The 25,765-nt window shown below is 39.9% G+C and overlaps 1 long non-coding RNA gene across 6 annotated transcripts in view; it reads left to right on the forward strand.

Moving 5' to 3' along the window:
* Positions 1-25,765, forward strand: part of LOC133273048 (uncharacterized) — a 54,154-nt gene that overhangs the window by 9,281 nt on the left and 19,108 nt on the right. Inside the window, exons 2-4 of one of the 6 annotated variants that reach the window (XR_009744640.1) lie at positions 7,822-7,978; positions 9,194-9,261; positions 15,422-15,603. This is a non-coding gene — a long non-coding RNA (uncharacterized LOC133273048). Of the gene's footprint in view, positions 1-2,388; positions 2,481-7,821; positions 7,979-9,193; positions 9,782-10,126; positions 10,967-15,421; positions 15,604-25,765 lie in introns of those variants that run through there. The other 5 variants (XR_009744639.1, XR_009744638.1, XR_009744637.1 and 2 more) reach the window with 5 other exon arrangements.

Here is a 25,765-nt window from a genome sequence, read left to right on the forward strand (position 1 = left end):
CATAAAGGATGTTTACAAGGAACCCACTGAGTCTTACACATGTAGAAATGCTGGAGAAAAGGCAGCCCTCATTGTTACCTGGAGTTTGAGTACTATCTATATCAGCGGGCTATCTGCATCTTCCCCTTCATTTTTGAGGACAGCACTGCAATCCATGGATAAATGAAACTCACAAGAACATACACCTCCTTTTATATATGTTGTTCTTCTGCTTAATACAGGCAGCAGAAATGGGCTGCTATCCTACTTGTAGCTCAGCTAATAGAACAACATGCATCTCCCTGCTGCATTTAATAACAGTGCAGAGGAGTGCTGGGATGCAGATTCTTCTGCTTTTCCAGGATCTGGATATAATTATGTTGCTCTCCCAGACCCCTCCTTACAACCTTTCTCTGCCCTTCCACTTCTTTCTCAGCCTCATCTGACCCCAGGCTTCCAACCTAAGCTTCTTCAAAGTACAGAAAATTGTCCCCTCCTACACAAGCTGAACCAACTCCAGATCCAAGAGGCTAAAAAAAACAATGAACTTGAAGAAAATGAAACAAAGAAAAAAAAAGAAAGCAAGCTAAACAGGCTACACCTTTTTCACAATGTTTGAGCATAAGGAAAATCAGCATTGAAATCACAGGAGGCCACATTAATAAGAACATCACATCTCTGACTCTTCTTTACATTTCAACAGATCAGAATTTTTCTTTGCACAAAACCCTGCCTCCTTCCCCAGCAGCAGTATGTTCAGAAAGATGTAGGTGTGAATTGCCTGAATCTTCCCTTTTAAGATTTTGTCTATTCTTAACCTGTTGGACCTGCTGCCAAAACTGTACATGAAGCTGCACCAAAGACAAAATACACATGCAGTTTCCCTGCAACACTGGCAGTCTCAGGATACAAATAGGTAGTGGTAAAACAAAAAAAAAAACAAACACCAACCAAACAAAAAATCACACAATAAACCCACAGAAAAACACAAGAAAATGGAGTGTGGGTTTGCCTTTGCATGCTCCTCCAAGACTGCATGCAGGCTCAGCTACTGTTTTGCAAGAATAGCTTTCATATATAATATAAGATCAGGGATCTCCGGGGATAAGTTACGCCTCATTACATTTTCAATACTATGATCCCTCTGAGACACTACCTTATAGTGTCTTGAATAGCCCTAGTGTTTAAGTTCAACAGTGTTGCCTGGTAAGCCACTTCACACATTTATGCTCTTTTGAATAGAAGAGGGTTTCCTCACATCTCCTCCAAATGCCTTATTTCCTTTATTATCTGTACATGGCTGGAAGTAATAACTTGGCTTGACATACTCTGTACCATTTAGATTTTAAACTTCCCCCTCACTCTCCCTAATTCTAGGCTACTGTAGATTTATGGTTTTTTTTAAGCCTACATTCATATCATAGTTCATTTCTCAGTAATAATAGAATTGGTTTCCTTATCCCTGTTTTGAAGTATTACAAAGTTTTTATGCTGCAGTGGCCAAAATCACAAAACAATAGTTCAGCAGCAAGCACACTAGAATCATAGTATTTCACCCAAGTTTTTTATTTCCTATACTGTTCGTCACCCTTCATGAAGCTGGAAATAAGCCTCTTTCCTATCGATGTAATTTAAAAACAAAACTTTTATGTTTGGAAATATAATTTTGCACAGATACAAAAAAAAAAAAATCCAACATCTGGGAATGTGCATTTACATTGTGATTTTATAATCACATCCTACACCTGTGTGGTGCCGTAAGAAAGAAATTATTTACACTGAAGCTGGCAAAGCACTGGATAGGTTGTCCAGGGAGGTTGTGGAGTCCCCCTGTATAGAGACATTCAAAACCTGCCTGGACATATTCCTGTGTAACTTGCTTTAGGTGACCCTGCCTTGGCAGGGGGGTTGGACTAGACAGTCTCCAGAGGTCCCATCTAACACTGATGATTCTTATGCAATTAAAAGTGCATAAGAGTTTATTTTCGATTCTGTTAAAGACCCTGGAGAAATGCATGGAGCTCCCCATCCTCTCAGCAGCCCTGTGAACTGCCTGGGAGCACCCTGGGCAGCCCCAATGCCTGTAGCACCCACAGCCGGTGGGACTCATAGCCCTGGAAAGCGGTCTCTTCTCTCTTCATCCCTGCAGTGGGAGAGATGACAAACCTGGCTTAGTCAGACCCAGAGAACGTGGACGTTTTAGTCCTAGCCCTGTCTTTGAGCAGAACTATGGGACATCTATAGGGTAGTTGTGCTGAGGTCTTTAAATATCTTCTCTGCTGGGATATGTTCTGACATGTGAAAAAAACTTCCTGTGCTTTAATCACTGTTTATTACACTAATATTAATCACATTTTGTTTCCTTCTTCTCCCTTATCTGTCTGTTCTATCAACTATTCCTCAACTCCCAGATAAAATCATAATGTCTTCTGATGAAGATGTCACCTTTCACATGCACATTGCCTAGAATTAGAGCACAAAATCCTTGATTTGGATTATTGGTGAGTAAGGTTATGTGAATGGGGCAAGTAATCAATAGAACTGGATAGATTTAAGCTTGAAAGAATGGGCAGTAGTTTGGATGGCTTAATCACAAAAGAAAAAAAAGCAGGTTTGGACTAGGATGAAACTAAACATTAATTTAGCAAATAGTCCCAACTCAGCTATAAACAGACACTGCTTTTCTGAAAATGTCAATATGATTTATTTTAATATTCCCTAAATGTTTTGCTTTTTCAGGCCAGATTAGCCATAGGCTTTACATGGCTTTCACAAGGCCAGTAAGGGCTGAATAAAAAGTCTTTATATGCTCTATTATACAATTAAGACACTCATTTAAACTGTCTGCCAGCCTGAATCAATGGTCTTTCCTGTTTACCACCTTCATGATTAAATGCAAGTCAAAACTGAGATTGGGATTTTCCCAATTTCTTTGATTCTTTTTACTGTAAAGTATTTATTCAATGAAGCAAGGTATGTCGTGACTCTTCCTTTTTCCCACAGCTTCAATTAATTGAAAATTTATTTTTACCTTCACATCAATGCAAACATTAAAATGTTATTGTTTTGGTTTATTTTAAGAACTTAACAAAAATACAGCTCTCACTTCTCTGCAGAATACTAGCTGTGCTTTAAAGGAGTAATTTATCGCCCTCAAAATTAGAGCCATATCCTGAAAGGGACTGAGTCTCTGTTGAGATCATAGAAAATTAAGTTCCAGCAAGTTCCAAACTTGCTAAATCCTTTTGCTTCACTATCAATCAGCTTGAAGACATTCCCTTAGAAAACAAGGAAAAAAAATTAAAACATATCTCAAGGCCATGCCTGTAATGCGCTTCATTATTTGCTGCATAACATGACAGTTGCATGTTTCAATGAAATGGCAGTTACACAATATGTCTCAACCCTTCTCCAAAATCCCTGTAAACGCAATACATATCAGAAATGGTTTGCTTCTATAGGGTCAGAGTCAGAAAGATGACTCTGTCAATGGAGTAAGTGTGAGGCTGCTTTTGACCTTACTCTGAGGGCAGTAAAATGCATTTTCATTCTTCTTTTTAAAGTGGTACATGTGAAAAAAAAAAATTGGGAAAAAAAGGGGAAAAAGTTAGGTATGGTTTGCAAGGAGGGGATTGTTGTGATTTAAACCCAGTCAGCTGCACAGTTTCTACTCCCCCCCCCGCTCCCGGAGGTATGGGGAGGAGAATCAAAAGAATGTAACTCCCACTGGTTGAGATAAGAACAGTCCAGTAACTAAGGTATAACACAAACCTGCTGCTGCTGCCACCAATAATAATAATGATAAGGAAAATAACAAGGGAAGAGAATACGATACCACCCTCCGAAGTGAGCCTGACCGAGCAGAGAATGCCCTTCCAGTTACCTCCCCAGGCATGACGTGCTGTGGTATGGAATACCTCTTTGGCTAGTTTGAGTCAGGTGTCCTGTCTCTGCTTCCTCTCAGCTTCCCCTCCTCCCTGGAAGAGCATGAGACTCACAACGTTCTTGGACAGAGTAAACATCAGTGTTATCAGCTCTGTTCCCACGCTGAAAGTCAAAACACAGCACTGCGCCAGCTACCAAGGAGAAAAAAGGATTGCTACTGCTACACCCAGGACAGGGGTTTTTGTTTGCATTTTAAATTTATCAACTAACTGCAGAAGTTTGAGGGGAAAAAAAAGCCAAGTTTTGAAGCATGTTTAGCTTTCCCAGTTTTGAACCACCTTTCCAGGTAAACACAGGTAGAGAACAACTGCTTTGAATTCAATTTGATTTTATTAATTGGTTAAAACAATTGAGAGAAAAAACAGTTGGTACCTGTGGAGCCAGAAAAGGAGGCATAATATCTACTGAACATTTTATTTAACAGAAAGTTAAATTCAGAACAGCGGCTCCTGGACCTGTACTTATCTTGAAGGTTCCTGCTAATAAACAGTATTATCTTTCTTACAAAACTTTACTTGGTTATCATGCCTATAATGACACTTATTTTTTAACTCAGTAAAAAAAGTAAGGTCCATATATCTGCATGAGAGGAAGCTTCCCCAAGCATCTGTCTGTGCAATGAAGGAGGCATTTCACAAGTAAGGTGATTTAACATTTCCAGACTCCAGCCAAGCCCTTATGGAAAACCCTAGAAATTTAAGGAAGAACTTTAGGTATATTGTAAAACATATATTTTCAGTTATATCCTTCCTATAGAATTCTTGACAGAGCTGTAATAATATATATTTGTGTCCTGGGTTCAGCAGTAGCAGTCATGTTTCTCCTCCTTGGTAGCTGGTGCAGTGCAGTGTTTTGACTTTCGGCTCGGGAACAGAGCTGATAGAGATGTTTTGGTTTGGCCAAGGACTTTGTGAGCCTCATGCTCTGCCAGGGAGGAGGGGAAGCTGGGAGGAAGCAGAGACAGGACACCTGACCCAAACTGACCAAAGAGCTATTCCATACCACAGCACGTCATGCCCAGGATGTAACTGGGAGTTAGCCGGAAGGGCTGGGAGACTGCAGGGTTGGAGGAGGTATCGGTCGGAGCTTGGTCGGGCTTGGGGGGCGAGTTATCGGTCAGCGGGTGGTGAGGTGTTGTATTCTCTTCCCTTGTTATTTCCTTTATCATTATTATCATTGGTGGTAGCAGTAGTGATCTGTGTTATACCTTAGTTACTAAACTGCTCTTATCTCAACCCGTGGGAGTTGCATTCTTTTGATTCTCCTCTCCGTCCCTCCGAGAGCAGGGGGAGGGCAAGAAAGGGGGGGGGAGGTGAGTGAACGAATTACCTGACTGGGTTTAAACCACGACAGTTCTTTTTGGCGCCCAACGTGGGGCACGAAGGGTTGAGATAACGACAGATCTGACTGGATTAATAGTCATTCGTCACAATGCTGATTTATTGGGTATCAGAGTTGTTCTTCTTGATCTCACAGCTTCAGAATGTTGTAACTTACTTAGAGCCGGTATTTGTTTATCAAGTGTGGGGCCTGGGCTAAGGTTCTTGTCTCACTGTGCTTTATGGCAATGGCTTGTAATACGGGTGGGCTCCAGCAGCAGGGCGGGACGGACGTGGCCGTGGACTTGTACCTGGCCGTCCGGCTGCTCTTCACCGTCCTGGCCCTCGCCCTACTCTCCATCTTCGTGAGGCTGCGGGGAACTGAGGGGGAGCGGTCCCGGGAGCCGGCGGCTGCTGAAGCGGCCCGGGAGAGCGGCCCCGGGGACCAAGCGGCGGCGGGAGCGGGGCCGGAGGCCGCCAGGGGACGGCTGCCGGTGGAGGAGGCCGGGGCGGTCGAGGAGAGGAAGGACGTGGCTGCCGAGCAGCGGGAGAAGGCGGCGGAGGAGCCGAGCCCCGCGGAGGAGCCCAGCCCTGCGACGGCCGAGAGCATTCCCCGGAAGCCGCCCGCCGAGCCCCAGGAGGATGCCGGAGACCACGCAGCATTTACCGGCAAGGCAGAGGAGGAAGAGCTGGACTCAGGAAAAGAGAAGCTGGCGGTGGGAGAGCCGGCAAGCACAGCAGCTACACCAGCCCCAGTGACAAGCACAGCAGCATCGTTTGAGAGTTCTGAAGGCTCTGAATGGCCTTTGGGTATCCTTGGGACCTGCCTGCTGATTGTGATGGGGATCAGCATGTTGGCACACATACAGAGTGTGTTCTACCCACAACTATTTTGTCTGATCTCAAAAGTTAAGCAGAGTCAGGTTTGGGTCTTGTCTGGGGTTAGACAACAATATAGGGGGACCAAGAGATTTTCCCCAAGGCTGGAGAGTCATGAGTGGCAGGGTGTGTGGGACAGTATGGGCAAGTATCTAGTCCACTGGGCCCCTCCAGTGCTTTGGAAGCATCGGAGATGGAAGGCAGCTGTATGGAGTTCCCAGCAACAAGCTGCAGAAACTGCTTAAGGGGACAGTGAATTATTTTAAGCCTGGTGGGCCCATGGCACTTCAGGCCATCAGAGCAGAGATGCAACACAGAGATGGACTCATGATCAAGGGGTGGACTTAGCAATGGACACTATTGCCCTAGTTATTCATGAGTGTGAACACTGCACACAGTCTCTCCTGCTCTGGAAGACTGTTACAAGAGATGGAGCCTGACATGGACCAGATGGACGCAGCAGCTTTATAGGGACTGGTCCATGCACTTAGATAAGAGTGATGGTATATTGAAAATGTGGGATCTGAGCATGACGTGAATGGTATGGAATAAGGGGTGGATAATGTCCTGGGTTCAGCAGTAGCAGTCATGTTTCTCCTCCTTGGTAGCTGGTGCCGTGCAGTGTTTTGACTTTCGGCTCGGGAACAGAGCTGATAGAGATGTTTTGGTTTGGCCAAGGACTTTGTGAGCCTCATGCTCTGCCAGGGAGGAGGGGAAGCTGGGAGGAAGCAGAGACAGGACACCTGACCCAAACTGACCAAAGAGCTATTCCATACCACAGCACGTCATGCCCAGGATGTAACTGGGAGTTAGCCGGAAGGGCTGGGAGACTGCAGGGTTGGAGGAGGTATCGGTCGGAGCTTGGTCGGGCTTGGGGGGCGAGTTATCGGTCAGCGGGTGGTGAGGTGTTGTATTCTCTTCCCTTGTTATTTCCTTTATCATTATTATCATTGGTGGTAGCAGTAGTGATTTGTGTTATACCTTAGTTACTAAACTGCTCTTATCTCAACCCGTGGGAGTTGCATTCTTTTGATTCTCCTCTCCGTCCCTCCGAGAGCAGGGGGAGGGCAAGAAAGGGGGGGGGGAGTGAGTGAACGAATTACCTGACTGGGTTTAAACCACGACAATTTGTCATTGCAACCCATAAAAGCCTCCTGATTTTCCCTCTTAAGATATTGGAGTTTGACCTTTTCAATAAGATTGCACTTGGGATTGAAAGCACCTATGATGGTGCTTGTGATTCTAGTTCTCAGGGGCTTCTGTATTCATGTTGTATACCATAATGGCCAGGATGCAGAGTAGTCTCTCAGACCCATCTCTTGAAACTGTTTTACCTGGTATGGGAGAATTTGGGGTACCCTGGACCAACATCAAGTCTCTGTGTCCCAATGTGGGAATCAATTTCTGTGAGAGATGCATAGTTTCCCATCTCTTCTTTAATAACATATAAAAATATACAACCAGAGCACATCCTAGAAAAATAAGGTCCACTCTGCAGACAGAATTAGAAAACTGGAGTCTGGCAATCCTTGATAGTAGGTGGTCTCTCTGCATTGTGAATTGTTTTCCTGGCACAAAAAACCTAAATCTCCAGTATTAGCATGTAGATGGAGATACCTGTGTACTGAACTGTTGGATTTATGCCACCATCTCATTTTACATAAGCCACTGAACTGTTCTCTCATTTTAATGTGTTCAGTTGCAGCTGACAACCTCTAGGGAAAACTCTTCAAACCCGTTAGCTATCCAGATCCCAGTGGAAGCCACTATCTTTGAAGAAAACACTTCATCATACCTCAGCTGTGCAACTCCAACAACATCTGCAGATCCCGCTAGTAGCTTGTGACAAAAACCTAGTGAATAGCATTAAGGGCTAGTTTTAATACTATGACTGATATCAATGATTTTCCAAACAAAAAAATGCTTAGTCTCCTGCCGAAGATAACTCACTTGTTCTTCCTCTGTTCCTCATTTTCCCCATCCCAATTAAAAAGCCAACCTGGTGCAAAAACCAATTTTGATTATTATTTTTTTCCACTGAGTAAATGAAAATGGGCTTAATTAGAGCATCCAGTACATGCCATACACAGGACAGGCACATCTGAGACAGCTGCAGCAATAGCTCCATATATTAACATTTCAGAAATGTCTAAAAGTGGGCAAATACACTGCCTTTCACTACAACAATTATATAATAGCTTACTTCATCAAGTGTCCTGTAATGGTCAAATGGAAAAATCATATTGTAATGTGAGGGATTAGTGTTTGTCAGTCACAAAAATAGACTTAAATCTCACAATTCAGCTGAAGAAACAATTCACATGGCCCTGTTTCAGAGTTTGAAAGGAAGCCATTAAAGGAATTGCAATATTACCTTGAATCTACATCTCAGCACAAATCTCAGCACGTTTTGCAAGTAACATTACCTCTACTTTTAATAGGGGAAAACAGTGCTTATAACAAATCACAGAAAGCAGTGCAGAGCTTCTCAAACTGCTGCCAACTCAAGCCAGAAAATATTCATGACCAGGTCAACTTATTGAGAAAAACACCATGCAATGAAGTTATGCAGATTGCAGATGCAAGCAGGCTCTAGCACAGACAGCCTGAGCTTTTCTGTACCATTTTTAGCACTAGCAGTCTATGGTTAGCTCATGCAGAACCAGTTCATGTAGATGAGGCCACACCTACCAGGTAACCATGCCAGCCACACCAGACCGTAACCTCCAGGGAGACATCAGACTTGAACTCAAAACTTCTGAATCCCAAGAAATTGCTGAATACTTCTGAATCCTGAACAAAAATCTTGGTGGCTTCTAGATTTAGATTAAATTCTGCAGGTTCTGAAAGTTCAATATCTTTCCATGACATAGCTATGAAAATGTGGTGCTGTTTGGCTCCAGCTGCCTCCAAGGATGAATGGGGATGATTAACATGAAGGAGAGGGCATTCGTGAAACAGGCAACAGCTGCAGAGAGAGAGACAGGAGCCCAGTGTGGAGCAGGCATGGGAGAGGAAATGTATTTAAACCAAACTGCTGAATCTTTGGAGAGCTGTTTCTTCTTTTCTAGAAACTGCCACCACTGCTGAGCAAATTCATCAGCTGAGTGACTAATGGGAGACACCCTGAGAGGCAGAGGTACAACTGAGCCAAAACTGCTTTCCATAAAGCCCTGTTCAGTGCCTGTTTGTCTCACTTATTACTACATATAAAATCTGCCATGTGAAAGTGACTGACAATTGCACTTTCTCCATATATCTTTACATTTTGCATTCTCATGACAAAAGTAGGTAACCTCTGCCTTCAACCCACTTCCTTCAAAACCACCTCCTTTCTGTTTTCAAATACTTAATGAAAGAAAACTCCGTTCTCCTGAATTTTTGATATCCCTGTTTCTAAAGGATCCTCTTAATTTTCCATGGCTCCATACTAGCTACTCTGCAAGAAATTAACTCTATCCCATCCAAAACCAGCACACATCAGAAGTAATGTCAGCCTCAACTGGAGTGTAAATTCACAGCCAGAAAATTCAGTTTCCCAGAAAAATGGGAGAAGCAGGAGGAGCAGATGAGAGGCTGAAGTGCCTTTTATTGCCATAGGAATCAGGTAATGAGTGATCTTAGCCCCTGATTCTGCTCCAGGAGCAGGGAGTCAGTTTCCAAGCCTGTGAAGGGAGGACTTGGCCAGTCTGCCATGATGTGACCAGTGAAATTGGCTTTATGGTGCCTTCTGTTACCTGAGGTTTTAAACCTCTGAGAGCACAGCCAGGAGACAGGTATTTTGTTCTCAGAACAGGAAACGCACACGCTATTTGCTGTCTTACAATAAGTTTCCTTTTTCTTTCTGTTGTTGCTTGTGACCTTCTGTATTTCCACAGTGCTCCCTGTTTTGAACTTAGGTATCTAGTGGCTTTTGCCTGTCTCTGATCTCCTCGTTTTAGCGTCTCTCTTATCTACAGCACTTGATTCTGTACGTTTATTTTGCTTTCTGTTGAGAACATAAGGTAAAATGATGTACTAGACAAGTCACTGCACTGAGGTTTAGAAAAATTGCATTAAATCTGGCTCAGGCCCTGAACAGTGAGTTATTTCAACTCCCTGAGGTCTCCTTGTCTGTTGAACTGGGACTGTAAACTGCCTCAAGCAAGGACATACATCCACTGCCTATGTCCATAACATCATTAAGAAAAAGGTCTCAATTACACTTGCTGTCTGTCAGCACCATGCAATCAAATTTGACATACCATTATATGACATCCAAACAGGGAGGGCTTTTCCCTACATCATAGGCACTGATTTCTTCAGAAATTGCACACTTTTTGAACTGCAAAGTAGTATTACACTTTCTGTAAGACTGCAACATGTCTTCTAAAAAACCTCTCCCCCATTTGCTTTTTGCTTCTGGCCATGACTGCATCTCACCAGAAACCTAAGTTTGTGACCATAAAGAAAGGTAGGCATGAAATTTAATAGATTGTGACTGCGACTGCAAACTTCAAAATATAAGATCAAATATTCGTATTAAGCTTTAGTAAACAACTCCTCATTGCAAATACTTACAAGCAGTGCTAGGTGCTTTTTTTAGGATGTGATATTTTGCAGGTGGCCTCTGACAGGGAGCTGATAGCAACTACTGAAGCCATGATTGTGATTAGCCTGGCACCACACACAAGCTAGCAGCACTTAATGCACCCAGCTACTCAGAAAACTTATTAGCTAGGACCTGACCCAACACTTTATTCACATAAATTCCGGTCAGTTTTGACTGCAAGAGCTGGTTTGTTTCCTCCTGCAAAATACAGTATAAATAAATTTCCAGTCACTTGGTACTACAAAAAGAGTTCATGGGTGAGTTAATATGGGAGTACATTAGTTTCAAACAATAAAATGGTAGAAACCTTGAAATATACCAGAAAAAAAAAAAAAAGAAGAAAAAGGGTAAAAGGAAGTTTCTAATTAAATTATGCAAATGTAAAAGGAAGTTAAATATTTAGATTTTTAAGGTTATCTTCAAAATATCTCCCCTGAGGATAGTAGAATCTGTACTAAAGGGCCTAGCAAATGTATTAATTTTACAGAAAATTCCTTGGATTGAATGCAGTCCACATTTAAATGGGCTGTGACAAGTAATTCAGGAGTTTCAGTGTACCATATGACATTTTATTTTTTTATTACCACTGACTTGTCAACAGATTTGATGGAAACAGTTTTTTACTAAGCACAGCTGCTATCAATTTGGATAATGATAGTCCATCACCATTTTTTGTGTGTACAAACAAAGGGAGTGAATGTTCGTGCAAAACAGGGAGTCTTTATAATTCCCATTCATAAACCTTTTGCAGAATGTACAGGGTCAAGGAAAAAATATTATTTGAGCTGCTGGCCTCAGCAGTACAGATGCAGAAATAGAATACTTTTCTGGTCTTGCTAAATTTAATTTCTATGAACTCTGTCCTCATGATATCGTATACAAATAATAAATAGGCACCCTCAGAGCTCGTATCACAGTAACAGCACATCCTGCCAGCATAGCCATTCACTGAATATTTCTACTGCTCTACTTTTTATATTGGTCTATTTCTGACTTTTCAGTCTGTCTGCCCAAGATCAATGAGGTTCCTGCAACAATTGTTGCTAGTGGCTGCTCACTAAAGATGTACCCGGGTGAGCTAAGTTTCTTTCTTTCCTTCTTGATTGCTCTGCAGTGAAGGTTTAAGTGTAAGATTCTTCATCCATCTCCATACCTGTAGGCAGCAAATTTTAAGGCTAATGCTAAGAAAATGTGAATATTTATGATAGTTCCTCATTAGCACAAAACTTGGATTGGATTTCCCATAGCTCAATTGAATTACTTATGCCTTATTTTAAAAGCCTATTGTTTATTTATGCAATTGCTTTTTGGAACTTCTGGCTAGTTGGAACTCTCATAGATTAAAACATTTGCAAGAAATGCTGATTTTCTCTTTCTCCCTTTCACATGCAGAAAACTTGCAACAGTTAATTTACGTGAGAGTAAAGGCTTGGTTTTCTTAAGCTTCATTGCAAACAATTATTTTTTATCTGTATTTTAAATAACATCTATAAAATTGGATGAAAAATCAAACATTTTTAGCAGAATAAATTCCTAATCTTCCAGCAGCAAGAGTAAGTTTCCTTCACTTTCCTGCCATACATTCCAATAGGAGATTGTAGGTGGAGGAAAATAGCTTCCCTTTCAAACTCTGGGTTCAAAATTTAGCTCAAAATCTATTATACTGAACATGTTAAAAAAAAAAAAAGGAATTGAGTATAAGAGGAGAAATTCAACTTAATCCACTCCACTATGTAACCCACACCTCTGGGTATTTTTGTTATTTTCTAAACCAAAATGTTTCTACCCAATTACTTTTTTCCTTAGAGTACCTGTTTCCACAAAAGTCGCAGGTAACCTATCTGAAAAACACCTATATTTAACCATGCTGAACATAGTGTGTTCGTCAAAAAAAACCCAAAGTCTCTAGTGTATCTTTCCTGCATGGGAGTAGTCTACAACATTTAGAATATTTCCACTTCTTCTAATGAAGCATAACCCACCCTAAAAGCATCTAGGGACAATACACAGAAGTGCAAGGGATCTCTAAAGTCTTGAAGCATCTTCCTGTTCAGGTGACCATGTCATATAACCTCATTAAAAATGTAATAAATTCCATTATGAAATTATTTCACATTTTTATTCTTATTGATCCTATGGGAAGTCTACTTGAGAACTTCATGTCTCTGGTGGTTTAAATATTTCTGCTATTATCTAGATTGAATTTATCTAGGCCCCATGAGAAATTATTTGTCTTCTAAGCAACTTTGGGCATCAGTTTTAGTTTCTTTTGAGTGTGAATCTAACCTTTGTTATGTTCAACTATAGAACTGAATATAATTCCAGATGGAGCTTCATATGGTAGTTTCCAATGTCAATATACTTCTCTGCAATATTTGGAAGTGTTTCTACTGATCCAGAAAAAGAATACATTTAACTTTTTCATGGATTCATCATACATTCATGGTCATTCAGTCATTCTAAAATAGTCTTGTAATCCCAGAATCTTCCTTTCCTTTGCTAATTCTTGCTGATGGGCCTCTGGTTGTCACAAAAAACCTCTTGCTACAGGTAGACTTACAATGTGTATTTCCATTGTACACTTATAGTCAGACCATTTCTGTTACACAAAAGGTCTCAAGGTCAGCTAGTTCTGAGAGATTTTTATCTTCCTATGTATTACAACACCTATTTTTTGTCATCTTCCCATTTTTAGCAACCTCTAAATTTTTTCACAGACATTAGTTAAAATAATAAATAAGGTGAATCTGAAAAACAGTCCACAAGAAACATCAACAGCAGTTTCTCTTGAGACCATTACATTCTCCTTCAGCACAACCAAATGCCCTTTTCTTTGAATACCTCAGAAATTGCTCTAATCTCTCTTTTTCAGTTTAACTAATAATTTTTAAGCAGTGCTTTTATAAAAAAATAAATAAATAAATAAATAAATAAATAAATAACTGCCTGCAGGTTCCTTCTGCTTCCTCTATGGGTACAATGACAACAGATAGAAGCTAGACAATTACCTCTGAATAGATAGCTAATTTCTGTATGGATGAAGTTAAGTGAGATGAAGGCAAACCTATTATCTGAAATTGTGTTATCCCATTCAGACAGAGCATTCAGATTATATCCTTGTTGTATTTATATCATAGAATCATAGAATAGTTTGGGTTAGAAGGGACCTTCAAAGGTCATCTAGTTCAACCCCCCCTGCAATGAGCAGGAACATCTTCAACTAGATCAGGTTGCCCAGAACCACATCCAGCATGGTTTTAAATGTTCTTTTAGGTGTTCTCTTCATCCATACTATAAGACCTCTTTATGAAAGCGATTTTCCTGTGGAATGAGAAATAGAAACTAAATTATTCATTACCATGTAAAATACCAACCATTAGTAGCTCAACAAAGGAAATATTCACAATATTATACTGAGTAACAAAAATTTAGGGAACTAGATTTTTTTTATTAAAATAACTTCAAATTTACTCTTTTTTCCCCATTGAATAGATTACAATAATGTCATTATTTTCCTTTAAAAAAAAGTTAGGGAATATTGACTTTGTTTGAAGCCGCTACCCAAAATCATTTTTATACACAAATACATTATTGTGTATTTTGTTTATTATTTGGGTAACAATCAGAATAGGTCAAAAGTGACAGAAAAATTAATCTAATATACTTTCTTCTAAGCCGAACAACTAAAATCTTTTGTGAGATTTTTGTCATTAAATTCATTGCTTTGTAAACATTTCTGATTTAGCAAGGAGAAGGGGCCTTCATACCTTTCAAAAGAGAACCTAGAGGAAAACATGCAATGTATTGTTCAAAGAAACATAAAAATTGCATGTAAGCAAAAATATTTGACATATTATGGACATTTGAAAGTTTAAACAATCAAATTACTATGACAATCAAGTTATTATGCACTGTCTATGCCACAAGAACTATCAATATGCATGCTCTTAGTCAGTGGTAATTTTTTTTTTTTCACTTTGCATAGCCCGAAAGTGCAAGAAAGCAGCAGGGAGCCTTTTTCCTTCAAAAGACCCATACCATATCTATTCTATATACTTCATATCTAATGAAGCCAGTTATATTGTCTAACTTGGAAATATCAGCTGTGATCCCAGAGCTTTTTTACCCTTTTTTCCCTGTATTCTGGTTTCTGAATAAATGTTTTCTTTAATGTCTGAAAGAAATAATTGAAGAGTAGCTGTCGAATATGAGACAGAAAAAGAAAATTAAGAACTAATCATCACTTCTTAAATTCACTTTATTCAAATAAAGGGATCACCTGTGTTGGTTTGGTTTTTTTTTTCATTTTAAGATAGAGTTCAATTAGTTTACAGTGACCTTAAGATTTGTCTAAACTCAATGGTACAGATTCAAGTTTTGATTAGTTAAGCAGATAAACTTGGATTTTGAGTTTCAAAATGCTGGTCTAAATTCAAGGTCATTATCGAAAAAAGTATCCCAAAGGTATTTATCCCAAAAGAGCAGAATAATTTCCACTGCTATACCTAATATTAAAATGGATTCTATTACTGTTTTTCCTGCTATTAGAAATAATTGAAGGCAAAAAAACAGGGTCTACGCTTAAACACTAGTAATTGATTGTCCAGAGCATTAAACTCTCATCATGCTTTTGTGAGCTAGCATTCTTTCAAGTAGAGCACAGGCATCAATCAGAAGCTAACACATGATAGAGATTTTTTTTTTACAGGCAATAAGAACTAAACTGCACCAAGTTTGGCTCCTTTTTCTTTCAGGGTTTGCTACATGTCTCCTGCAGACTTTGCATCCTCAGATATTTCCACATGACTTCATGCTACAAACCAGGACATGCAGTACTTCTTTTCCTGGTATGAAAACATCACTCTCATGATTTGAAACACAGCTTTTATATTAATTTCAGACACTTTCAAGCAGTAGTGACTTTTATGTTTTCTGTTTGTATCTCAATGGAAAATATTGCAGTGAACTTGGCAGGGAAGGAGGGATAAAAAACACAAGGGGGGGTTAAGAGAAAAAGTAACATGCATAAAAAACAGTATATGTGATTCATTACTTCTTCAACATAATACTAACAAGATAAGACTTTTTAGTTGTTATTGGAAACTGAAAAGTTGTCCATTAGCTTCAAGGTGCTTCATAAGGTTTCACCAGCGTACCTACCACATTTCACCCTCAGCCTGGGTTGTCATGTACTTGTCTCTGCAAGTTCAGGGATAGCCTGCAAAATCTGCAAGAGCTACACAAATGCCCAAGAACTCTGCAGCACATATACTGAACATTTTTTTATTATTATTATTAAATAATAATTAAAATAAAAAAAAATAAATCTGCTTCACCCAATGTCATCATAAAAAGTAGGGCTGAAGTACACACTTGCATAATGAGATCTCACCATTCACATCTTGAACATCTCACAATATGGGCTGTTGGGCTTCCTAACATTCTGCTAAAGAGCTCAAGTTGCCCCATATCCATTTCTTCAAGATGATAGGGAATAACCAAGGAAATGCCTTCTGAAAGCTGCTATATAAGTACTGCGTGTCTGCTGTATGGCGTATACCTCTTATACTCCTTGGTGCTGCTATGCTTACCATCCACACTTAGTAAAAGAGGCAAGTGAGCCTTGGAAAAATGTTACTAAAGACTATATAATTCTGGTAGACATGGACCCCACTGAATCACAGGAGGCGTCTCTGGGCTCCTCTATGACTCCATTAATTTAAACTTTGTTGTATTTTTGTAAATAGATGCCAACATTTCTAAGTGACCCTGAAGAATGTTCTTTTTTTCACAAAGCAGAAGCTCACGTGATGAATTCTTAGGCTGTATCTAAAACACAGAACAAAATATGTCCAGGGACTCTTCTCTGAAGTACATTGGCACTGATTTACTCCAACTACGCTGCTGCAGAATTGGCCCTTGTTGCCTTCTGGCCCCTTTATGGTGCCCCAGTAGCTGTAGGGTGTAAATAGAGGGCAAGATAACTAACTGAGGAGTACATAAAACACCCTCTTAACACTTAGTTCTGCAAGTGATATTAACAGGCTCCCTTCCCCCATTCCCCCTAGAACTGGAGTCACCCTGAATTTGACCTCATTCAAAAAACTAAACGGAATATGCCATTGGCTACCTGGGCAGAAACTGCAAGTAAACTGGAAAATGATTGGTTAAACAAATGGTGAAAAGATCATAAGAAGAGGCCACAAGGGTGCAGTAGGAGATTTTACCTGTATAGATACAGAGCACAATAGAACCTATAAAATGCGAAAAATAAAACTGAGGCATAAGGAGTCTGACTTAGAAAGGCTGATAGATTTGCTCCAGACACAGGTCACTCACAGCTGGTTTTGAGTGGGTTGTGTCCCTTCTCATCTGGTGGAACCAGAAGCAGATCCTTTACCACTCTGCATGGCCCACAGGAGAAACCCCAGGCCCTCCATAGACTGAAAAACAAGACAACAATTAATTTTATCATAAACTTCCCTAAATTCTGTCAGGAGGAACAAAAGTCTTGGCAAATTCTTCTTATTATAAAAGATCCAAAGTAGAAGGAGAAACAAAAGAAAGAAAACAGAAAAATAGGCTCACCACCCCATGGATCCAGTCCACATTTTGGTCAGCGATTGGAAGCCCTTTCATCTGCAGTCCTTGTAATCAGAGAATCCATTTTTGTCCAAGATGCACACGACACAGCTGAAGGACGATTTTACTTTTTTCTAGGGCCAGGCTCTCCCAAAAAGTTCCCCCAGGTGAGGCTCATCCATAGGGGTTCTGATGAGCCCCAGACCCAGCTTATATTGTGCCCTTGCAGGCGCCGCAGTTTCTGAGCCACTGGCTTCGGGCAGTTCGTTGCCGGCCAGTTGATCTTCGGGACCTCAGAGCAGACGACACAGGGAAGCATCACTTCCACGTTGGAGGAGCCAATCCCTGCTCTGCTCCCCGTGCCGTCTGCCCGAGAGATAACGAGCTGTCAGTTCCTTTTGAGTTATTTTGGGACAAACACAAGGGTCTCTTCCCCGCTGCAGGTTGCAAGCCCTCTCTAAGTTGGTTAGGCTGCGCCACTCAGGTTGATGCACACACCCGCACTTGCACATTTTTTATCTGTTGCTTTTTGGTAGCGTAGAGAAGACCAGCAAAACCCAGGTTTTGCTGAAGATCTCCACAGCTTGAAATTCTTTTTCATTAAGTTAACTTTTTTCTTTTTATAAATTTTTTATAGTGGAAGACCTAGGGCAGAGACTCAGGTTGTGCTGATGTGACTATACTGGATACAATGGCTGACCTCAGCACACCTCCTTCTGTGATATTTATTCCTGCGGAGCTCCCAGAAGAAAGCAATGAATCTACTGCAATCAGCAGCAGCAAAGTGTTGTTTCCATGGCACATTTTTAAACAAGGGAGACATGGAGTAGAGACCAGGTAGCCTTTACTGGTTGAAAGCTCAGCTGGCTTCATCATCACCACTAAACATCTCCAGTAAAACATGAGATGTGTCTTTCTGAAACCCTGCATAACCAGTTAGTCTTTAAAATAATATTTTCTGTTTATTGAGAAGGTCTACAACTGAGACTGAGGCTTTCTTTTTAAAATGTAATGAGAACGGAACACAAATGAACACCAGCAACCTAGCCCAGACTCCGTCCTTAGAAGTTACAAGGTGAAACAGTTGAAACTATGACTATGGTTTGGAGGTGTATCCTATGCTTACTTTCCACAGATGTTCATTCTCCTGGAACATCTGTATTAGATGCTTTTTAATGGTCACCACATGTTGATATCTACAAGTTCATTTGAAGGCTGTTTCTAACATGTTGTCATGGTTTAACCCCAGCTGGCAACTAAAGCCCACAGAGCCTCTCGCTCCCCCCCACCAGTGGGACTGGGGAGAGGATTTGAAGAGTAAAAGAGAAAATTCATGGGTTGAGATAAAAACAGTTTAATAGGTAAAACAAAAGCTGCAAACACAAGCAAAGCAAAGCAAGGAATTCATTCACCACTTCCCATCAGCAGGCAGGTGTTCAGTTATCCTCAGGAAAGCAGGGTTCCATCACACACAACTGTTATTTGGGAAAATAAATGCCTTCACTGACACTGTCCCCCTCGTCATTCTTCTTCCTCAGCTTTATATGTCGAGCATGATACCATATGCTATGAGATACCCCTTGAGTCAGTTAGAGTCAGCTCCCTCCCAACTCCTTGTGCACCTTCAGCCTGCCCACTGGTGGGGTGGGGTGAGGAGCAGAAAAGGCTTTGACTCTGTAGGCACTGCTCAGCAGCAACTAAAATGTCCCTGTATTATCAACCTTGTTTCCAGCACAAATCCAAAACATTGCCTCACACTAACTACTATGAAGAAATTTATCCCAGTCAAAGCAGGACACACCTATAGACCATTTTCTCAAACATATGTGTGTCTTTAAAAATGTCTTTAAAAGGACATCTACTGTTAATAGTGACTATTAAATATAGGGAACTAAGACTCAGTTCTGCAGACACTGACATGTACTAGGACAAACAAAAGGAACATAGAAAACAGTAGAATCACTGATTATGTATTTAGCCTTAGGAAGGTCAGCAGCATAAAAGCAAAGCAACTTTCATTTCAGAAAATGTACCCAACTTTATTGGCTTTGGATCACATAGCTATAGGGGGGGTTTCTATTGATTTTTGTCTCAGCTTTGACTGTGGACTAGGAGTCAGATGGCTATCCTGCTAGGAAAAGCTATAACTGCACTATGCATAGTCCCATTCAGGATCTTTTCCTAGACTTAAAGGCTATTGACTATAGATCTTATTCTCTACTCCCCTGTGTTATAGGGCTGCTGCTGACTACCACAGAGCTCTGGGATGGTAGTTTGTCAGCTATTTCTTGGGACGAGTTCCAAATTTCCATTTCTTTTATTAACCATTTCAATATTTCTTCTTTCCATCTGGCTCTAATGCTTATACCCTGATGTGCTCTTTATGGTCTTTGCAGCACCTAGGGCAATGCAGTTTTCATTTTTGGCAGCTACTGAGAGCCATGGACTCTTATGCCTGCCTTTATTTCTGCATGTCATATTAGTATAAGCTAGTGTAATTGACTGTAGCTGGCATATGTTGCCAGTGTTGTTCAGTTGGCACAGTGAAGGGACTTCCTGAAGAAAAGCGAATTTTTCCATAGTGTTTTCAAGTCTGCCCATGTAAACTTACAATTGCCTGGAACCTGAATGTTGGAGCAAGGCTCTGACCAACAGGCAAGCAGATCTCACGCTGTTCTAACAGATGTAGATGAGCAGAGACTGCCAAGTGACTGTATTTGCATCAGTTGTGTTAACTGAAAGCATAATTTTCAGCTGAAAAGGCTACTTACAGTTTAGAAAGCTTTAGGCTTAGAACTGGTTTACTGCCATTTAGCAGATTTTTTCTTTAAAACTCAGGACCTCTGTAAACTTAGAGCTAGGTGACGTCTTGGAGTGGAACAGGGCATTATCATAGAAAAGAGCATGGTCCCATTTAAACATGCCTTCCCTCTCTTCTCTCTTTCAATTCACCGCCTGAAACTAACCAAGACAATCATCTGCATTCCTATCGAGTTTCATCTTACGAGGTCAGCAGTCTTGTTCTCTGCATTTTTTTCTGCACAACAGGGGTACTCACAATATAGTGCAACCCCCTGGTAAGGGTGATACTACATGGATTCTTGAAAAGAAAAGCATGTGTGCCAATTTGGCTTGAATTCTTTGAACACATTGCTGGATTGTTAATGCAGGGGAAAAAGGATGGTCATATAATCTGTCTGCATTTTACAATTGCTCCTGGTGCCACATGACACTACAGAGAGACTTTTTTACTAAGTCAGAGAGCATGTTACAAAGAGTAAATGCACTGAATTGGATTAAAAGCTGGCTTGTAAAGAGGAAATGGTTCGTGCTGGAAAGGAACGGACAATTCAAGATGACGAACAGTAATGACAGGGTTGTTGCAGCAAAGCTCATTATTAATAACATTGGCAATGATGCATATTAATATTTTGCACTTCTATAGCATTTTGGTTTTTGTTGGGTTTTCTTTGAAGTACTTTACAAACATCTAATTAATCATTATCTAATTAAGAATGACTCTGAAATGAGCTGGGGGGGGGCATGTATGACAATATTTAAAATATGCCTTTGTTTGATAATGGCACAAAATAGGAGGAGGGCAGCAGCCACAAAGGCACAGAGCATACACATTCAAAATGTTTTGGATAGCTGAGGTTTATGGTCTGATAATTGGCTTATGCAGTTCAGCATAGAGAAATATAAAGTAATAAGAGTAGGGAGGATCAAAACTATCCGCAGAGACTATAGCCTAAAATGAAGCACAATACAAACCAAGAATAGACTTGGACGTGATAATGGATAATGCAGTAAATCCCTCTCTACAGTGTTTGGCAGAAGCAGAAAAGGCCTTAGGATTTACATTGTATATATAATCGGTGTCTTTTTCTATTAAATAGGGCAGTAATGAGACTACATTAGGAATATTGTGCACTTCTGGTCTCCTTAAGCCAAATTCCCTACTAATTTACCTGTCACACAGCTCTTTTAAAGCCATCAGATTTACAGAGGCCATAATTTGACATCATATTTTTAGTTTTGATCATACTGTTAATGAAATTCAAGAGCAAATCAAGATATAATTTAGTTACAGATCAAGTCCATGGGCAGAGAAATAAGCCAGCATATTCAGAAGCTGACGTCAGTGCCCCATCTGTCTCCTAACATGGTGAACTGGGATCTGTTTGAAGGGGCTGAAGGGGCTCACATTACCGTATCTTAGGCAAATGCAGAATTTTCTCCCCTCTCTAACATTATGTTGAGGAGAAAGTGTTAGAAAGGGGCATGAAGTCAGCACAGTGTACAACCAGGCACAACAGCCAATTCACAACTACCTAAACTGATATTCAAAGTCATTGAAAACCAGATGACACTTAAGTTTGGAAGATTAGATGGCTGCCTCTCTCACTTTCATCTCCCATAGCACATTCACTGAAATTCCTCCGAATATTGCAGGAACATTTGGTATTTGGAGGAGACAGCATATCTAATGAGTATCAGCTGAATCAACTCTACTTATTATAGGAAGGACATTGCTGATAATGAAAAGGCACAGCAAAGGCCACGCAATATGATTAAGGGTCTGAGTGCATGAGTTATGAAGGAAGATTGGCTTATAGTAGAGAAAAAAAAGCTATCTATCTTAGAAGTATATATGAGTCCAAAGGGATCAGATAGACACCAGCAAACTGATTAGAATAGTAATTAATTTCTTTAAAATACTAAAGTTTATGTTAAACTCGTGCAGGAGAAGTAGCTTTCACAAGAAGAAATGCAGGCAATATTTCTTCACAGAAACGTTGATGCAAAAGAAACTGGTAGAAAAAACAGCAATTAAACAAGGACAATTTCTTCAACATACTCAGAAGAGCAGTCACACATGAGTATGGTAGTTTGGTTTGCTGGAGGAAAAGGATCAAGTTTCTGAGAAAAAAAAAATGTAATGTGTGCAATTTTTCCTATTATACTCTCCAACTATCTCACATTTACGTAGGTTAATTCCTACTTCTAGTCATGTACGCAATTGAAGGATATAAACCCTGGAGAAACAGTGGTGTCAGGCAGCTCTACCCAGAGCTGAAGTATTGTGTAGATGTAATTGCAGCTAACAAGGGAAGCTCATATATCTTAAACTCAGTTTTCCCTCACTGGGTTACTATTAGTCTTATCTTAGCTATTTGTACTTCTGCAGGGCATTGGTAAGAATGGAGTCTTAATGTAATCAGGTTACATGCAATGAATGGTTCTAGGCTCACTGATTGCTTTCACTACTTAACAGCCCTCTTCTTAATCACTGACCTGATTCCTATCTCTGCACTTTTTGTTTGACCTCAGCAACTGGTTGTTTTTTTCCCAGAGGAATACAGGGATCACACTGGCTGCATTGGTGGTCCATTCTCTCTACTGTTGCTGTCATGACAGAAAGCAAAATCTGTATCCACAAATGAATATCCATTCATGTCTGCTATAAAACATGTTACAAAGCATCCTAAGTCAGATTCAAAACCTTGAGAACAAAAGACCATAAGCCTGGAGAACTGCCAAACCCACAGGGGGAGAACAGGAGAGATGAAGTGCATTGTCCAAATCCTTAAGGCAAAGTGGTTCCTGAAAGTTCAAGGTCACGAAACACTAGAAAAGAAAGCTAAAAAAAAAATATTATTGTTTTCAGCCTTATGTGGGACAAAATTCTTTCTTAAAAGATGTCTAGTAATCAGCTTGACCCTGAGAATGTGAACCTCCACCAAGAAGACCATGCATCCCAGTTTATGAGTTAAGACAGCTTCATAGGGAAAGCAAAGGGTGTGCTTGCAAGCAAAGCAAAACAAGGAATTCATTCACCACCTCCCATTAGCAGGCAAGTGTCCATCCATCTCCAGGAAAGCAGGGCTTCATCACACAGAATGGTTACCTGGGGAGAAAAATGCCATAACTCTGAACATGTGCTTGCGTGTGTGTGCCCTACCTTCTCCTATTTCCCCATCTTCTATTCCTGAGCATGATGCTGTATGCTATGGAATACCGCTTTGGTCATTTGGGATCAGCTGTCCTGACTGTGTCCCCTCCCAACTTCTTGTGCATCCCTAGCTTATTTAGAGCAGGGCAGCACAAGAAATACAAGAGGCTTTCATGTTGTGTAAGCGCTGTTCAGCAGAAGCTAAAACATCGGTATGTTACTAGCATGGGTTTGGTCACCAATCCAAAATACAGCAACTTAAGAGCTACTGTGAACAAAATTAATATCCCACTCCAAACGCCTACATTCCGTAACTTCTATTACTCACAATTCTTTTAGCTCATCTTCCCCATTTTCTTTGCAAGGATTTGTAAAGGGTTTGTCAACATGATTTCCCCAAAACCAAGGTAAATTTATTCCTTTATTAAAACTTTGATTATTTTATTAAAAAAAAAACAGCAATATCTTACAATATAGCATGATTCTATAAATCTGCTTGAATTTATATATTTAATCTTTAGGAGTATCCAAAACTAAAAAAAAAAATCTCCAAATCCAACTGTTAATACAGACCTAAAAAACTTTTTGCAAAATCTCTAGTAAGAAGTCAGAAATGGGGGAAAAAAAATAAATCAGTTAGTTAGTTCAAATTCTTTACATTCTTCTTTCATAGCAAATGGGTAGATTAAAGGAAAAAATCATGCAAGCTTTTTAGAGAAAAAAGCAACCTCTAATGTCAAGTAAATGAATTTCGGTCTGTCAAAGAAAATTTGATAACATGGTTTCTAGGTGATTCATTTGTTAATGTGCAGAGTATGAATAGAGTCTCTAACCCAAGTGTGTGTCCACAGATTTGACATGCACCTGGCATCAAAGGACATCCTGACAGAACAACTTAAAGGTTCTCATCTAGAAGAATAAAATTAAATTAAATTAAGAAATACATAGCAATTACCACACTGAGAAATTCAGAAGGAGAAAAAAAAAATACATTAACTTTTCCATTAGACAAGATCTTAGAAAAATATGACAACTCATATTGTCTACTATGCAGGCAATGTCATTTATCAAGTCCAGGTAAAATGATAGTGAAGCCAAGAATTCAGACCTGCCTTTAACTCTGAGTTATTTTATTAGACTCCATCCATTTTGCATTGTTATTGGACCATATCAAAACCAAATTTAACAGTAAAATTGCTTTTTGCATAATACAAAAAAGAAAAAAGAAAAAGAAAGGGTTTGAACTGAACAGTTCAGGTGTGGAGTCTAATATCACAAAATCTGAACTTCCAGAGAATGTTATTTTAATGCACTTAATTGTAAAAAATTCTTTCTTGCTATGGCAGCCATACAGTGACACAAGCATTACATACCGTACTAGCATATTATGGCTGCTGTGCTTCAAGGCCAGGATATCGGGAATAGGATTTTAGCTTTTTGAACGCATAATGACCTGAAACAAGCAAACTGTCAGCCTAAAATTAGTTCCCCAAATGCCTTTATTGAGTTACATTTAAATACAAACCAACCTGTGTCTGTGAAAGGTTATAGATACAATGTATCTGTCTGCTTAGCCACACATACATATAAATTACTTTCACCTACCTAGAAAAATACTTTTTTGTGTGTGTCTTTATCCTCCCTTTTCTCCCTAGTTTAAGTAAAATAAGTCAAGTTCCAGACAATAAACAGCTTAGTTAAAAAAAAATATGTAGGCCATTAATCTTAAGATTCAGCTAAACCTCTGTGGGTCTTCTTAAATTTCCCAGGGGATTTTTAAAACCTCATATTTTTAAGACCTCAAGTTCTAACCCTGTTAATTTAAGCCAGTCTGAGAAGAAAAGAGATACATAGTTCACACCTCCATATCCCTTCCCACCTCTCCCACTTAGCTGTCCCAATAAAACCAGGGAAGGAGGATACAGGTAGTGTTAGCAGGAAGAAACAGTGGTATTTTTAAAAGCAATACAGAAGGGAGAACACAATGATGACCTTCATATCCAGAAGAAAAGGAAAAAAGAATGGTCGTCCAGCAAGTGAGGTTAAGGATAAGCCTGCGGACTAGGTAAAAGCCTTAAACAGTGAAGAAATGGACTAAATGCGACAGTTAGGAAAGAGGGAGTTGTGGTCTACTGATATCAGGAGAGATTTTGTGCCTCATCAGTTTCAAGACAGCTTTGTGCATCGTTATTGTAATGCATATGCAGAAACAATTATTCAGATGCCTGACCACTACTTACTGGGTGATAAAAAAAAATGGTCAAACTGCAACATTTGCCATCAATTTTAAACAGTGAGTAGAAAAAAGAAATTAGATGTAGCAGTTCATGATCTATTAAGAGGAGCATGGTTCAAATGTGGGCTAATAAGCTGCTGCTAGTTTTAAGCTGTGTTAAATAAACACAAAAAACAATTTTCTGTCTCTGTCCATTTATATGCTAGCATGTGGTCTCTTCATTTGTCTTCTGTCATTTTCTGTATATCATTCTTCTTTTAAAGTGGAATAAAATCCCT

The sequence above is a fragment of the Pezoporus flaviventris genome, unplaced genomic scaffold (assembly GCF_033815535.1).
Source record: "Pezoporus flaviventris isolate CSIRO_AGI_PZ_B2104156 unplaced genomic scaffold, CSIRO_AGI_Pfla_v1 ptg000031l, whole genome shotgun sequence".
Lineage (NCBI taxonomy): Eukaryota > Metazoa > Chordata > Aves > Psittaciformes > Psittacidae > Pezoporus > Pezoporus flaviventris.